The 15,247-nt window shown below is 39.3% G+C and overlaps 1 pseudogene; it reads right to left on the minus strand.

The window, feature by feature from the left end:
- Window positions 3,791-6,091, minus strand: Gm11855 (predicted gene 11855; annotated as a pseudogene).

Here is a 15,247-nt window from a genome sequence, read left to right on the forward strand (position 1 = left end):
TGTGTTTCTGAATTATCACAAGCATCAGCTAAAGCTCAAGTTACAGAATCTACTCCATCTTGCTGATACAGTACAAGGCTGCAGTGTACACTATCTCCAGGTCAGTCTCTGTTGGAGGGATGGGGCAGAAGCAGTCTCCTAGGTAGGGCATAGCTTTCTAGCTACCTAAGGATTACATGAGATTCTGTGTAGGTACTTTGAGAGTTACATTTGTATCCTTTAAAAACACTCAGTAGGGAAGTTATTACAATCTGAAGCTTTTATGATAATTAGAAGAACTTGGGAACTGTCTACCTGTAGTAATGACAAGATCATTATCTATTCAGATAAAGAGCAAATCTATTCAGAAACTCCAGTGTCAATTGACTACTTACACTTTAAGCAAAACAATGAAAGAGGCCACAAATGACTCTTACCAGCATGTTAGTGTTTACTGATAGGTTTAATACTACATGAGAGTCTATCTCTGGACTCTTTTATTATTCATAAGCAATAGAATTAAGAGTCTTGGTGAAATCAAGACTTTAGATTTGGTCTTGAGCTTCAAATTTTTTTTAAGTCTTTGTCTCTCAACATGTTAGTCAGCATTTCATTGAGTAAAGAAACTCCTAACATGGGAAACTTGAAAAGTAAAAAGAAATTACTTAGCTTCTGGTCTTCACATGAAGTCCGAATACCATAGCTAAGACTTGGCAAGGGGTGCCCTTAGGCTGCATCATCACACACAATGCAGACAGAAATGGCAGAGAATATACAAAAGTCATCTAGTAACCACACCCCTATGGAGGAGCAGAGAGAATGAGATGAGCCAGGCTTCCTCCTGTATTAGTAATCTTCTCATGGGAACTCAAAGAGCTACATCAGGGCTACGTGTGCAACCACTCCGTTTTTGCAGCATTTTATGTTTTCATTTTTATTTTTGAGTACTGCCAACATGTATAGAATGAAATATGATCATATCTACCCCTGATTTCTCCCTCTAACTCACTCCATGTCCTCCCTGAGTAATCTTCCTAACTTCATGTCTTTTTGCTGATAGCCCACTAAAGCCAACTACTGCTGTCTAAATACACAAAGATGTGGAGCCACCCACTGGAGCAGAGGAACAAGCCTGTATAGACCCCACTTCATCCCTAAGCCACTGCCCTAAAGACCAAACTTTCAATCACATGAACCCTAGTACAATACACAATTGAATCAGAGCTAGCCATGATAGTTACCTTATTTAATTTTTTCTTTACAAATGTTCCAGGTGTTTCATTACTGCACTCATGGTCATAAAACCTTTAAAGCATTGGTTTTATGTCATTTTTAAATTATCCCACAGCCACTTATTTGATTTTATCTCTATAAGGGATTCTCTAATAAAATAATATGTCTTCATTTCTCATCTTCTTGCTTTTAGCAAGCATATTTCTCATATACCCCAAATTTATCTGTGAAAAATCAAAACAGCAAGATTATCTTGTTCTAAGCAAATAATGTGATGGAAGTGTGCTGTCATGGGCAACATGTTCTTTGCAGTTCTTTATTTATGACCCTGGTGATAGGAGGAACACAAATGAAGTCTTGTCAGGAACATTAACATTTTTAATCAATGGATGGTTACCTGTTTAATATGCTAATCATTAAATGTTTGGTAAAAAAAATTATTGAAGAAGCAAAAACATATAGTTGGAGTTCTGTAACTCAGTCCTCAGGAAAACAATTGGAATAATAGAATTGCATTGTGGGTAAAGAACTACCAATTTCACCTTTAATTAAGTCCAAGATTATTATTTTATATGGCAATTAACTTTAAATAAAGCCTTACTGAAATAAAACTATCACATACATTTATATGGTTTTTTGTTTGTTTTTTGTTTGTTTTTTTAGAATTCACAATCATAAGATATACATTAGACCCTGTTTCACTGTGTGTCAAATTCATTCTGGAGAATCTTAAAGCTTACTCATCATGTAAGTTGTGCATCTTGGTTCATTTCTCTCTTGTTCACTTCCCAAGGGAAGAATGCATCACAGGGCTCTACCAGTACCACTGTGACTCTTATTCTGCTACACAGCACCTCTATTATGTCTCTTTCAGCAGAGAGGACCACCTGTATCCTGATGCTTATTTCCTCCTTTAGGAGAAAGTTTTTTTAAGTTAATGTATAAACCGATAGGTTTCATTATGCATGTGTATGCCTTTATACTTTGGTCTTATTCAGCATTATCTCATTGACTGTTCATCTTCCCTAACCCTGTTATTCCAGTATTTTCAATCTTAATGGCTTCATCACTTAAGTATGTGTTCAAGCTAGACATCATAAAATCATTCTACTTTCTCTTCCTTCTCTTCCTCCATACCAGGGACACTTCTAGCATTGTGTGTCCATTCAGCTTCTGATGGATCTTGTAAGAGTCTTTCCTCAACTTCTACTGCCTTAAAGCTAGCTGTCTTTATGTCTCATTTTTGTCTCTGAGTAGCTAAATAGTCAGGGTGTTGAAGAAACAAACGACTATTAACTAGACTATTAACTAGATGCCTGTAGTCATCACACTGAGAGTTTTAGGCCAGAATGAGCTATATAGTAAATTCTTGGACAGCCTAGGCAAAAGTGAAATACTAAAATTTTTGAAAGGCTAAATAAATATGTATTTCCTATCTCATGACTGCAATCCAAACACTCAGAAGACTGAGGCATAAGAACAGTCTGTTGAACTGGATAGTAAATTTCATACCAACCTAGGAGGTATAGAAAAGCCTTGCTTTAAGAAAGCAAATTCTATCTTGGTTCCCGGATCCCCCTGAGACTAGTCTGCACAGGTGAGAGTGTGGACTACAGGAGATAACAGCTTCTGGGACAGGCAGAAGCCACACAGCTTCTGAGGCAGACCCTTTTTCGGGTTCCAGACATCCGGGCCCCATCCCGGGAGGGCTTTGCCGGAGTACCTGGGGGAGCGAGCCATCTTGGTTCCTGGATTCCTCCAAGACTAGTCTGTGCAGGTGAGAGTATGGACTACAGAAGCTAACAGCTTCTGGGACAGGCCCAAGCAACACAGCTTCTGGGACAGGCCCTGTTTCGGGCCTTCATCTTCTGCCAGGAGGCAGGTCTGAACTGTGCACCTTCCATGAAAGAGGAGAGCTTGCCTGCAGAGAGTGCTCTGACCACTGAAACTCAGGAGAGACCTAGTCTCCCAGGTATGCTGATAGAGGCTAACAGAATCACAAGAGGAACGATCTCTAACCAGAGACAACTATAACAACTAACTTCAGAGATTACCAGATGGCGAAAGGCAAATGTAAGAATCTTACTAACAGAAACCAAGATGACTCACCATCATCAGAACTCAGCACTCCCACCTTAGCCAGTCTTAGGCACCCCCAACACACCTGAAAAGCTAGACCCGAATTTAAAAGCATATCTCATGATGATGGTAGAGGACATCAAGAAGGATTTAATAACTCACTTAAAGAAATACAGGAGAACACTTCTAAAGAGTTACAAGTCCTTAAAGAAAAAAGAAAAACACAACCAAGCAGGTAGAAGTCCTTAAAGAAAAATAGGAATACACATCTAAACAGGTGATGGAAATGAACAAAACAATACTAGACCTAAAAAGGGAAGTAGACACAATAAAGAAAACCCAAAATGAGGCAACACTGGAAAGAAATCTGGAACCATAGATACCAACATCACCAACAGAATACAAGAGATGGAAGAGAGAATCTCAGGTGCAGAAGATTCTATAGAGAACATAGGCACAACAATCAAAGAAAATGCAAAATGCAAAAAGATCCTAACTCTTCTGGCTCTTTAAGGGAGACCCAACATTATGAATCTTACTCAGTAGCCTCTCAAGATCTGGCAGCTTCTTTAAGAGGTCTGCAACTTCATTGACCTTGCCAGGCACGGCCATCAGATCTTCCACAGCATCTAAACGGTCACTGATGGCAGAAGGGCTGCAGAGGGGAACACAAAGCCACTGTTTTAAGAGCCGCTTGCCAAAGGGGGTATATAGCAAGTATCCAGTCTCTCTAGCAGGGTCCCTTCAGTAGAGCCATTTGTTCCATTCAGGAAAATCTCCAGGTTGTTTAATGTCACTGCGTCTAGCATCATTCACTGACTGGCTTTAGTAAAGACAGCCCCAGGTTTTACTGTGCTGATCATGTCAGAATCCAAAGGGAAATACTCTTCAAAATTAGCCATTGACAGAAGCTCCTGATCAATCAGGCATTTTTTTGAGGTAGAAAACAATACCACCTAGAGCAGAGAGAGCCAATCCACTCTCCTCTCCTGCTGTCAACCCAACAGAATCTGACTCCGAGGTCATTCCTTTAAGCACCAGAGGCAGCACTGTACTACTGTCTCCATTTCCAGTAAAGTACCCTCCTTCAAGGAGTGTTCGCAAAGTCTTAGTGGCATCCCAAAATTGGGAACCTGGTGTAGTGGCTATTCCTGGTTGTCAACTTGACTATATTTGGAATGAACTACAATCCAGAATTGGAAGGCTCGCCAGTAACCCTATCTGGAGGCTTGGAGATCCTTATCTGAATCTTGGTATGGAGATCTTGAGCCATAGTGGCTATGGATTCCAGAAGATTGAATATCCGAGTTCAAGGAATACACCTTTAATCTGGGCGACACCTTCTGCTGGAGACAATATAAGGACATTGGAAGAAGGGAGTCTAGCTCTTGCTCCTTCGCCTGCTTGCTGCGTGAGACTGAGTAACTGCTAGATCCTTGGACTTCCATTCACAGCTGTGACTGAACAATTGTTGGGAATTGGGCTGCCGACTGTAAGTCATCAATAAATTCCTTTACTATCTAGAGACGATCCATAAGTTCTGTGACTCTAGACAACCCTGACATGAGACCGTCCTGAAGACAAGATGACATTGAACCCTTTAGGAAGGTTTTGGTTTCTGTTGAGAGATTTTCTTTCTCATACAAAATTTGTACAGGAGGATAGTGTGCCACTAGAGTCCTAAATCTGGAACAGTGGTGGACATCCGAAAACTCGCCTATGAAAAACTTGCCCAGTGAAGTGTCCACAAAGCAAACACCATACACATGAGTGTGACCAAAAGTCTTTTCCTCCTTCTCTTTGAGGCTAAGAAGACACCTACTGTAGTTCTCAAAGGGATCACCATCCAGCACACTGTAGGTCTGTGTGCCCTTGGTAATGATCCTGCAAATCTCCCTTCTCACCACTCTATCAAACTTGGATACGTGTGCCATCTTCAGGCATCATGCCTCCAACATTTCTGGAGTCTTGGTCTGTTCCACCCGTGCTACCTTATAGCCCTTCTGCACCAAAGAATCCGAGAATCGACCAAATGCAATCTCTGGAAAACCAGAATGGGCCCAGTTGCCCTTCATGAATATCAGCCCCAGCTCACTAACTCCAATAACAACATCCATATGATACAATTCATAAAACTTCCCCACCTTATAAAAGATGACAAGATCAAAGTTCTGAGACTTGAACTGCCACCAGTTCCTCATCCCTGGAGTACAAGAATTGAGGAACTCTTCAGGCACATACAGTGTGGTGGGATTAAATTCAGGGTGATCGGGGCGTCTCCTGTGCTCATCTCTTCTCTTTTCTGGCTTAAGCCATTCTAAAGTTTTGTGATACCAAATAGTGGGTCCACTACTGTCGTTACCTCCTCCACTGATGTGGGTCTTGGATTCAGAATTCTGAGGGGCAGAAAAATCACTCAAGGTACTCTTGGCTTCTGACAGAATGCAAGTTGCTCGTTAGGCTGAGCCTGTTTCCTTCTTCAGACTTTTCCTTCTAAGTCCACCCAGAACAGCTATGGCTCTCTTCTGCTTTGGAGCACCTTTGCTGAAGGTACCCAGGTCCTCACTATCGCTGTCCCCAACTCCACTGCTCGCATCATCACTGCTTCCTTCCTGCTTAGTATCTGGCTTGAATTCTACATCAGAGCCACCAACGTCACTCTCCAAGTCTGAGATGACCCTTCGATTCTTGACTTGTTGGTTGCTTCGCTGAGGCCCCTGAACTTTGGGCTGTGCTTCTTCTTCACTCCCGTTGTAATTATCCTCTTCACTCTTATCAGATAAATAAACCTTATGCACCTGCCAGACAAAGAAAGGAGTTTGTAAATATAAAACGGGCCCTTAGTTAAATCTCTGGTGCCAACAATCAATCAATCAATCAAATTTGGTAACTACATCTGTGGAAACAAAAAGAGAGAGAGAGAGAGAGAGAGAGAGAGAGAGAGAGAGAGAGAGAGAGAGAGAGAGAGATCCTAACTGAAAACATCCAGGAAATCCAGGACACAATGAGAAGACCAAACCTACGAATAATAGGAGTAGATGAGAATAAAGATTTTCAAATTAAAGGACTAGCAAATATCTTCAATAAAATTATAGAAGAAAACTTCCCAAACCTAAAGAAAGAGATGCCCATGAACATACAAGAAGCCTACAGAACTCCAAATAGACTGGACCAGAAAAGAAATTCCTAACCATCACATAATAATCAGAACAACAAATATACTAAATAAAGATAAAATATTAAAAGCAGTAAGGGAAAAAGGTCCAGTAACATATAAAGGCAGGCCTATCAGAATTACACCAGACATTTCACCAGAGACTATGAAAGCCAGAAGATCCTGGACAGATGTTATACAGACACTAAGAGAACACAAATGCCAGCCCAGGCTACTATACCCAGCCAAACTTTCAATTACCATAGACAGAGAAACCAAAGCATTCCATGACAAAACCAAACTCACACATTATCTTTCCATGATTCCACCCCTTCAAAGGATAACAAGAGAAAAAACAAAAAACAAAAAAACAATACAAGGACGGAAACAACGCCCTAGAAAAAGCAAGAAAGTAATCCTGCAACAAAACTAAAAGAAGACAGCCACAAGAAGAGAATGCCAATTCTAACAACAAAAATAATGGGAAGCAACAATTACTTTTCTTTATATCTTTTAATATCAATGTACTCAATTCCCCAATAAAAAGACATAGACTAACAGACTGACTACACAAACAGGACCCAACATTTTTGCTGCTTCCAGGAAACCTATCTCTGGAAAAAAGACAGACACTACCTCAGAATGAAAGGCTGGAAAACAATTTTCCAAGCAAATGTTCTGAAGAAACAAGCTGGAGTAGCCATTCTAATATCGAAAAAAATCAACTTCCAACCCAAAGTTATCAAAAAAGACAAGGAGGGGCACTTCATACCCATCAAAGGTAAAATCTTCCAAGAGGAACTCTCAATTCTGAATATCTATGCTCCAAATGCAAGGGAAACCACATTCATTAAAGAAACTTTAGTAAAGTTCAAAGCACACATTGTACCTCACATAATAATAGTGGGAGACTTCAACACACCACTTTCATCAATGGACAGATCATGGAAAGAGAAACTAAACAGGGACATAGTGAAACTAACAGAAGTAATAAAACAAATGGGTTTAACAGATATCTAGAAAACATTTTATCCTAAAACAAAAGGATATACCTTCTTCTCAGCACCTCATGATACCTTCTCCAAAACTGACCATATAATTGGTCACAAAACAGGCCTCAACAGATACAAAAATATTGAAATTGTCCATGCATCCTATCAGATCACCATGGAATAAGGCTGATCTTCAATAACAACATAAATAATCAAAAGCCAACAACCACGTGGAAACTGAACAACACTCTTCTCAATGATACCTTGGTCAAGGAAGGAATAAAGGAAGAAATTAAAGACTTTTTAGAGTTTAATGAAAATGATTCCACAACATACCCAAACTTATGGGACACATTGAAAGCATTTCTAAGGGGAAAACTCATAGCTCTGAGTGCCTCCAAAAAGAAACTAGAGAGAGCACACACTAGCAGCTTGACAACACACCTAAAAGCTCTAGAACAAAAGGAAGCAAATTCACCCAAGAGGAGTAGATGGCAGGAAATAATCAAACTCAGTGGCGAAATCAAACAAGTGGAAACAAGAAGAACTATTCAAAGAATCAACCAAATGGTTCTTAGAGAAAATCAACAAGATAGATAAAACCTTAGCCAGACTCACTAAAGGGCAAAGGGACAGTGTCCTAATTTTAAAAATCAGAAATGAAAACGGATACATGACAACAGATCATGAAGAAATCCAAAACACCATCAGATCCTTCTACCAAAGACTATACTCAACAAAACTGGAAAACCTTGATGAAATGGACAAATTTCAAGACAGATACCAGGTACCAAAGTTAAATCAGGATCAGGTTAATTATCTAAACAGTCCTATATCCCCTAAAGAAATAGAAGCAGTCATTAATAGTCTCTCGACCAAAAAAAAAGCCCAGGACCAGATGGGTTTAGTGCAGATTTCTATCAGACCTTCAAAGAAGATCTAATCCCAGTTCTTCACAAACGATTCCACAAAGTAGAAGCAGAAGGTACTCTACCCAAGTCATTCTATGAAGCCACAATTACTCTGATACCTAAACCACAGAAAGACCCAACAAAGATAGAGGACTTCAGACCAAATTTCCATTATGAATAGCAATGCAAAAATACTCAATAAAATTCTCTCTAACTGAATCCAAGAACACATCAAAACAATCATCCATCCTGACCAAGTAGGTTTCATTACAGGGATGCAGGGATGGTTTAATATACAGAAATCCATCAACGTAATCCACAATATAAACAAACTCAAAGACAAAAACCACATGATCATCTCGTTAGATGTGGAGAAAGCATTTGACAAAATCCAACACCCATTCATAATAAAAGTCTTGGAAAGATCATTAATTTCGAGGCCCATACCTAAACATGATAAAAGCAATCTACAGCAAACCAGTAGCCAACATCAAAGTAAATGGTGAGAAACTGGAAGCAATCACACTAAAATCAGGGATTAGACAGGCTGTCTACTTTCTCCCTACCTATTCAACATAGTACTTGAAGTCCTAGCCAGAGCAATTAGACAACATAAGGAGATCAAGGGGATACAAATTGGAAAGGAAGAAGTCAAAATATCACTTTTTGCAGATGATATGATAGTATATATAAGTGACATGAAAAATTCCACCAGAGAACTCCTAAGCCTGATAAAGAGCTTCATTGAAGTAGCTTGATATAAAATTAACTCAAACAAGTCAATGGCCTTTCTGTACACAAAGAATAAACAGGCTGAGAATGAAATTAGGGAAACAACACCCTTCACAATAGTCACAAATAATATAAAATACCTTGGTGTGACTCTAACTAAGGAAGTGAAAAATGTGTATGATAAGAACTTCAAGTCTCTGAAAAAAGAAATTGAGGAAGATCTCAGAAGATGGAAAGATCTCCCATGCTCATGGATTGGCAGAATCAATATAGTAAAAATGGCCAAAAGCAATCTACAGATTCAATGCAATCCCCATCAAAATTCCAACTCAATTCTTCAACGAATTAGAAAGGGTAATGTCTAAATTCATCTGGAATAGCAAAAACCTAGGACAGCAAAAACTATTCTCAAGGATAAAAGAACCTCTGGTGGAATCACCTTGCCTGACCTAAAGCTGTACTACAGAGCAATTGTGATAAAAACTGCATGGTACTGTTATAGTGACAGACAAGTAGACCAATGGAATAGAATTGAAGACCCAGAAATGAACCCACATAGGTGTGGTCACTTGATCTTTGACAAGGGAGCTAAAACCATCCAGTGGAAAAAAGACAGCATTTTCAACAAATGGTGCTGGCACAACTGGCAGTTATCATGTAGAAGAATGTTAATTGTTCCATTCCTATCTCCTTGTACTAAGGTCAATTCTAAGTGGATTAAGGAACTCCACATAAAACCAGAGACACTGAAACTTATAGAGGAGAAAGTAGGGAAAAGCCTCAAAGATATGGGTACAGGGGAAAAGTTCCTGAATAGAACAGCAATGGCTTGTGCAGTAAGATCAAGAATCGATAAATGGGACCTCATAAAGTTGCAAAGCTTCTGCAAGGCAAAAGACACCGTCAACAAGACAAAAAGACCACCAACAGATTGGGAAAGGATATTTACCTATCCTAAATCAGATAGGGGACTAATACCCAATATATATAAAGAACTCAAGAAGGTGGACTCCAGAAAATCAAATAACCCCATTAAAAAATGGGGCTCAGAGCTGAGATGAAAGGATGGACCATTTAGAGACTGCCATATCCAGGGATCCATCCCATAATCAGCCTCCAAACGCTGACACCATTGCATACACTAGCAAGATTTTGCTGAAAGATCCCTGATATAGCTGTTTCTTGTGAGACTATGCTGGGTCCTAGCAAACACAGAAGTGGATGTGCTCACAGTCAGCTATTCGATGGATCTCACGGCCCCCAATGGAGGAGCTAGAGAAAGTATCCAAGGAGCTAAAGGGTTCTGCAATCCTACAGGTGCAACAACATTATGCATTAACCAGTACCCCTGAGCTCTTGACTCTACCTGCATATGTATCAAAAGATGGCCTAGTCGGCCATCAGTGGAAAGAGAGGCCCATTGGACATGCAAACTTTATATGCCCCAGTACAGGGGAATGCCAGGGCCAAAAAGTGGGAGTAGCTGGGTAGGGGAGTGGGGGGGAGGTTATGGAGGACTTTTGGGATAGCATTGGAAACATAATTGAGGAAAATACCTAATAAAATAATATTTAAAAAAATGGGGCTCAGAGCTAAACAAAGAATTCTCACTTGAGGAATACCAAATGGCTGAGAAGCACCTGAAAAATGTTCAGCATCCTTAATCATCAGGGAAGTGCAAATCAAAACAACCCTGAGATTCCACCTCACACCAGTCAGAATGGCTAAGATAAAAAATTCAGGTGACAGCAGATGCTGGTGAGGATGTGGAGAAAGAGAAACACTCCTCCATTGTTGGTAGGATTGCAAGCTTGTACAACCACTCCGGAAATCAGTCTTGTGGTTCCTCAAAAAATTGGACATAGTACTACCGGATCATCCTGCAACACCTCTCCTGGGCATAAATCCAGAATATGTTCCAACTGGTAATAAGGACACATGCTCCACTATGTTCATAGCAGCCTTATTTATAATAGCCAGAAGCTGGAAAGAACCCAGATGCCCCTCAACAGAGGAATGGATACAGAAAATGTGGTACATTTACACAATGGAGTACTACTCAGCTATTAAAAAGAATAAATTTATGAAATTCCTAGGCAAATGGATGGACCTAGAGGGCATCATCCTGAGTGAGGTAACCCAATCACAATTACATGATATGTACTCACTGATACGTGAATATTGGCCAAGAAACTTAGAATACCCAAGATACAAGATACAATTTGCAAAGCACATGAAATTCAAGAACGAAGACCAAAGTGTGGACACTTTGCCCCTTCTTGTTTGTTTGTTTGTTTGTTTGTTTGTTTGTTTGTTTGTTTATTAGTTTATTTTTACACTCCATATTTTATTCCCCCCTCCCCTCTGTCCACCCTCTGACTGTCCCACATCCCATACCTCCTCCTCACCCTCTGTCTCCTCGTGAATGTTACCTCCCCTACCCCACCTGACCTCTAAACTCCCTGGGGCCTCCAGTATCTTGAGGGTAAGGTGCATCAACACTGAATGAACACAGGCCCAGCAGTCCTCTACTATATGTGTGTTGGAGGCCTCATATCAGCTGCTGTATGCTGCCTGGTTGGTGTTCTAGTATCTGAGAGATCTCGGAGGTCCAGATTAATTGAGACTGCTGGTCCTCCTACAAGATCAGCCTTCTCCTCAACCTCTTTCAGCCTTTCCTTAATTCAACAACAGGGGTCAGCTGCTTCTGTCCATTGGTTGGGTGCAACTACCTGCATCTGATACTTTCTGCTGCTTGCTGAGCCTTTCGGAGAGAAATCTCTGTTTAACTCTGTACCCTATTTTTAATTGGGTTATTTGGTTTGTTGGTGTTTAATTTACTGAGTTCCTTATACTTTTGTATATTATTCCTCTGTCAGATGTAGGGTTGGTGAAGATCTTTTCCATTCTGTTTGTTTGTTTGTTTGTCTTTTGTTTTTTGTTTTTGTTTTTTGAGACAGGGTTTCTCTGTATAGCCCTGGCTGTCCTGGAATTCACTCTGTAGACCAGGCTGGCCTTGAACTCAGAAATCTGCTGCCTGCCTCTGCCTCCCTAGGGCTGGGATTTAAGGTGTGCACCACCAAGCCCTGCAATCTTTTCTACTCTGTAGGCTCCCATTTGTTCTTATTGACAGTGTCCTTTGCCTAACAAAAGCTTTTTCAGATTTGAGAGCTCCCATTAATTAGTTGTTTATCTTAGTTCCTGGGTTGTTGGAGTTCTGTTCAGGAAGTTGTCTCCTGTACCAATGAGTTCAAGGCTATTCCCTGTTTTCTCTTCTATTACATTTAATGTATTCAGTTTTATGGTGAGATCTTTGATCCACTTGAACATGAGCGATCTATTTGCATTCTTCTACATGTAGACATTCAGTTAGGCCAGCATCATTTGTTGAAGGTGCTTTCTTTTTTCCATTTAATGGTTTCAGTTTCTTTTTCAAAGAAGGTGTGTGAGTTTATTTTTGGGTCTTTGATTAAATTTCATTGATCATCTTGGTTTTTTATGCCAATACCACGTGGTTTTTATCACTATTGCTCTGTAGTACAGCTTGAAACAGGGATGCTGATGCCTCCAGAAGTTCTTTTATTGTACAAAATTTTTTAACTATCCTGAGTTTTTTGTTTTTCCATATAAAGTTGAGAATCACTCTTTCAAAGTCTATGAAGAATTGTGTTTGAATTTTAATGGAATTGCATTAAACGTGTAGATTGTTTTTTTTGGTAAACTGGATGTTTTTACTATGATAATCTTACTGATCTATGAGCATAGGAGAGCTTCCCATCTTCTGAGGTCTTCTTCAATTTCTTTCTTCAGAGACTTGAAGTTCTTGTCATACAGGCCTTTCATGTGCTTGGTTAGATTTAGACCAAGGTATTTTATATAGTTTATGACTATTGTAAATGGAGTCATTTCCTAATTTCTCTCTCGGCCTATTTTTCATTTGTATAAAGGAGGGCTAATGATTTTTTTAGTTCATTTGTATATGGCCATTTTGCTGAAGGTGTTTATCAGCTGTAGGACTCCCCTGATAAAATTTTATGGATCACTTTGCTACTATCATATCATCTGCAAACAGCAACACTTTGACCTATTCCTTTCTAGTTTGTATTCACTTTATCTCCTTTATTTGGCTTATTGCCCTAATTAGAACTTCAAGTACTATATTGAATAGATAGGGAGAGAGTGAGCAGCTTTGACTTGTCCCTGATTTTAGTGTAATGACTTTAGGTTTCTCTCCATTTAATTTGATGTTGGCTATTGCCTTGCTGTATATTACCTTTATTCTGCTTGGTATACACCTTCTATCTCTGATCTCTCCAATACTTTGAACATGAATGGATGTTGAATATTGACAAGCTTTTCAGCGTCTAATGAGATGATTGTGAGGTTTTCTTTCTTTGAATTCAGTGATTACATTGATGGATTTTTTTAAATATATTGAACCATCCCTGCAACCCTGGTATGATGCCTAATTGGTCATGGTAGATGATACTTTTTAAGCATTTTTGGATTCAGTTTGGGAGTATTTTATTGAGTATTATGTTCATAAGGGAAATTGATCTGAAATTCTTTTATTTTTTTGTTGAGTCTTTGTGTGGTTTCGGTATCAGGGTGACTATAGCTTCACAGACTGTTCAATGTCCTTACTCATCAGGGAAATGTAAATCAAAAGGATTCTGAGAGTCCATCTTACACCTGTTAAGATGGCTGTGATTAAAAACACATGCTGGGACAGCACATGCTGGCAAGGATGTGGATTGAGGAGAACAGTCCTTCATTAGTGGGAGTGCAAACTAGAACAATCACTGTGGAAATCAATCTGGAGGTTTCTAAGAAAATTTGAAATAGTCCTACCTCAAGATCCAGCAACATCGCTCCTAGGTATATTCCCAAAAGATGCCCACTATACTATAAAACACCAAAATTAAGAAAATTATAATTATCAATAATAATGACCATGAAGTACATTAAACTTTGACAAATACAACAGACAGCACCATGACAATCTTAAGGACATTGTTGCTTGTATACAAAGTTTTCTTTTTCTTTCTTTCTTTCTTTCTTTCTTTCTTTCTTTCTTTCTTTCTTTTTTTTTTTTTTTTTTTTGGAGGAAGGGGTTTATTTGGCTTACATATCTACACCACTGTTCATCATTTAAATAAGTCAAAGCAGTAACTCAAACAGGGGAGGAACCTGGATGCAGGAACTCAGGCATAGGCAGTGGAGGAGTGCTGTTTACTAGTTTGCTTCTAGTGGCTTGTTTGGCCTGAATTTTTATAGAAACCAGGATGACCAGCAGAAGGATGGGTCCATCTACAATGGGCTAGACCCTCTCCCATCAATCACTAATTAATACAATGCCCCACAGGGTAACCTATAGCCTAAACTTATGGTGGTGTTTACTTAACTGTGATTTCCTCATCTCAGATGACTATAACTTGTGTAATGTTGACATAAAACTAGCCAAAACAAACCCCAAAGCTGGCAACACATGAAGGATACTATCAAGTTCTTCTACCAGTTTGGGATGGACCCTTAAGACCCTGAACTACCTTAATGGCAGATGTCATTTGCAACTGTTTTCAAAGAAAGAAAACACATTAGGCTTTTTACGTATACAAAGTTTTCTAAACAACAATGTTGGAAAATGTTTGCCTTAGCTAGGAATAAATGAGTTGTTTACATTTGCTTCTTCTTGCTTCCAGTTACTTAGAATGTGCAGCATTGTGGAAAAGGACACCAACAATTTCAGTAATTCTAAGGAAACATGAATGAAGAAGTGAACAGTCACAACCAACAGCCACTGTCATGGCAAATTCAGTAATCAGGCCATGCCCATCCAGAGAGATCAACCAGTCTCAGCTTCTGGTCATTGTTTTAAAGGCATTTAGAGGCCAAAGCCAAAATGGTCTGGTCATTTTCTCAAGCAAAACTCTGAGGCAATATTTTTTAACTCAGTTCACCATTTAGGAAGGTAGTTAGAACACAAGAAAACTAATCAACTGCTTAGTACATGAACACAGTAATGAAATTAATTAATTAATTAATTAATTAATTAATTAATTAAAAACTCTTCAGCGCTTTGTAAGCTTCCAGAAGAGCCCAGTTCATGACTTAGTGGACTGCCTATGGTACTCTTACATAATAAGATTGTTTTGTATCTGAAAACT

This window comes from Mus musculus, chromosome 4 (genome assembly GCF_000001635.26).
Source record: "Mus musculus strain C57BL/6J chromosome 4, GRCm38.p6 C57BL/6J".
Taxonomy (NCBI): domain Eukaryota; kingdom Metazoa; phylum Chordata; class Mammalia; order Rodentia; family Muridae; genus Mus; species Mus musculus.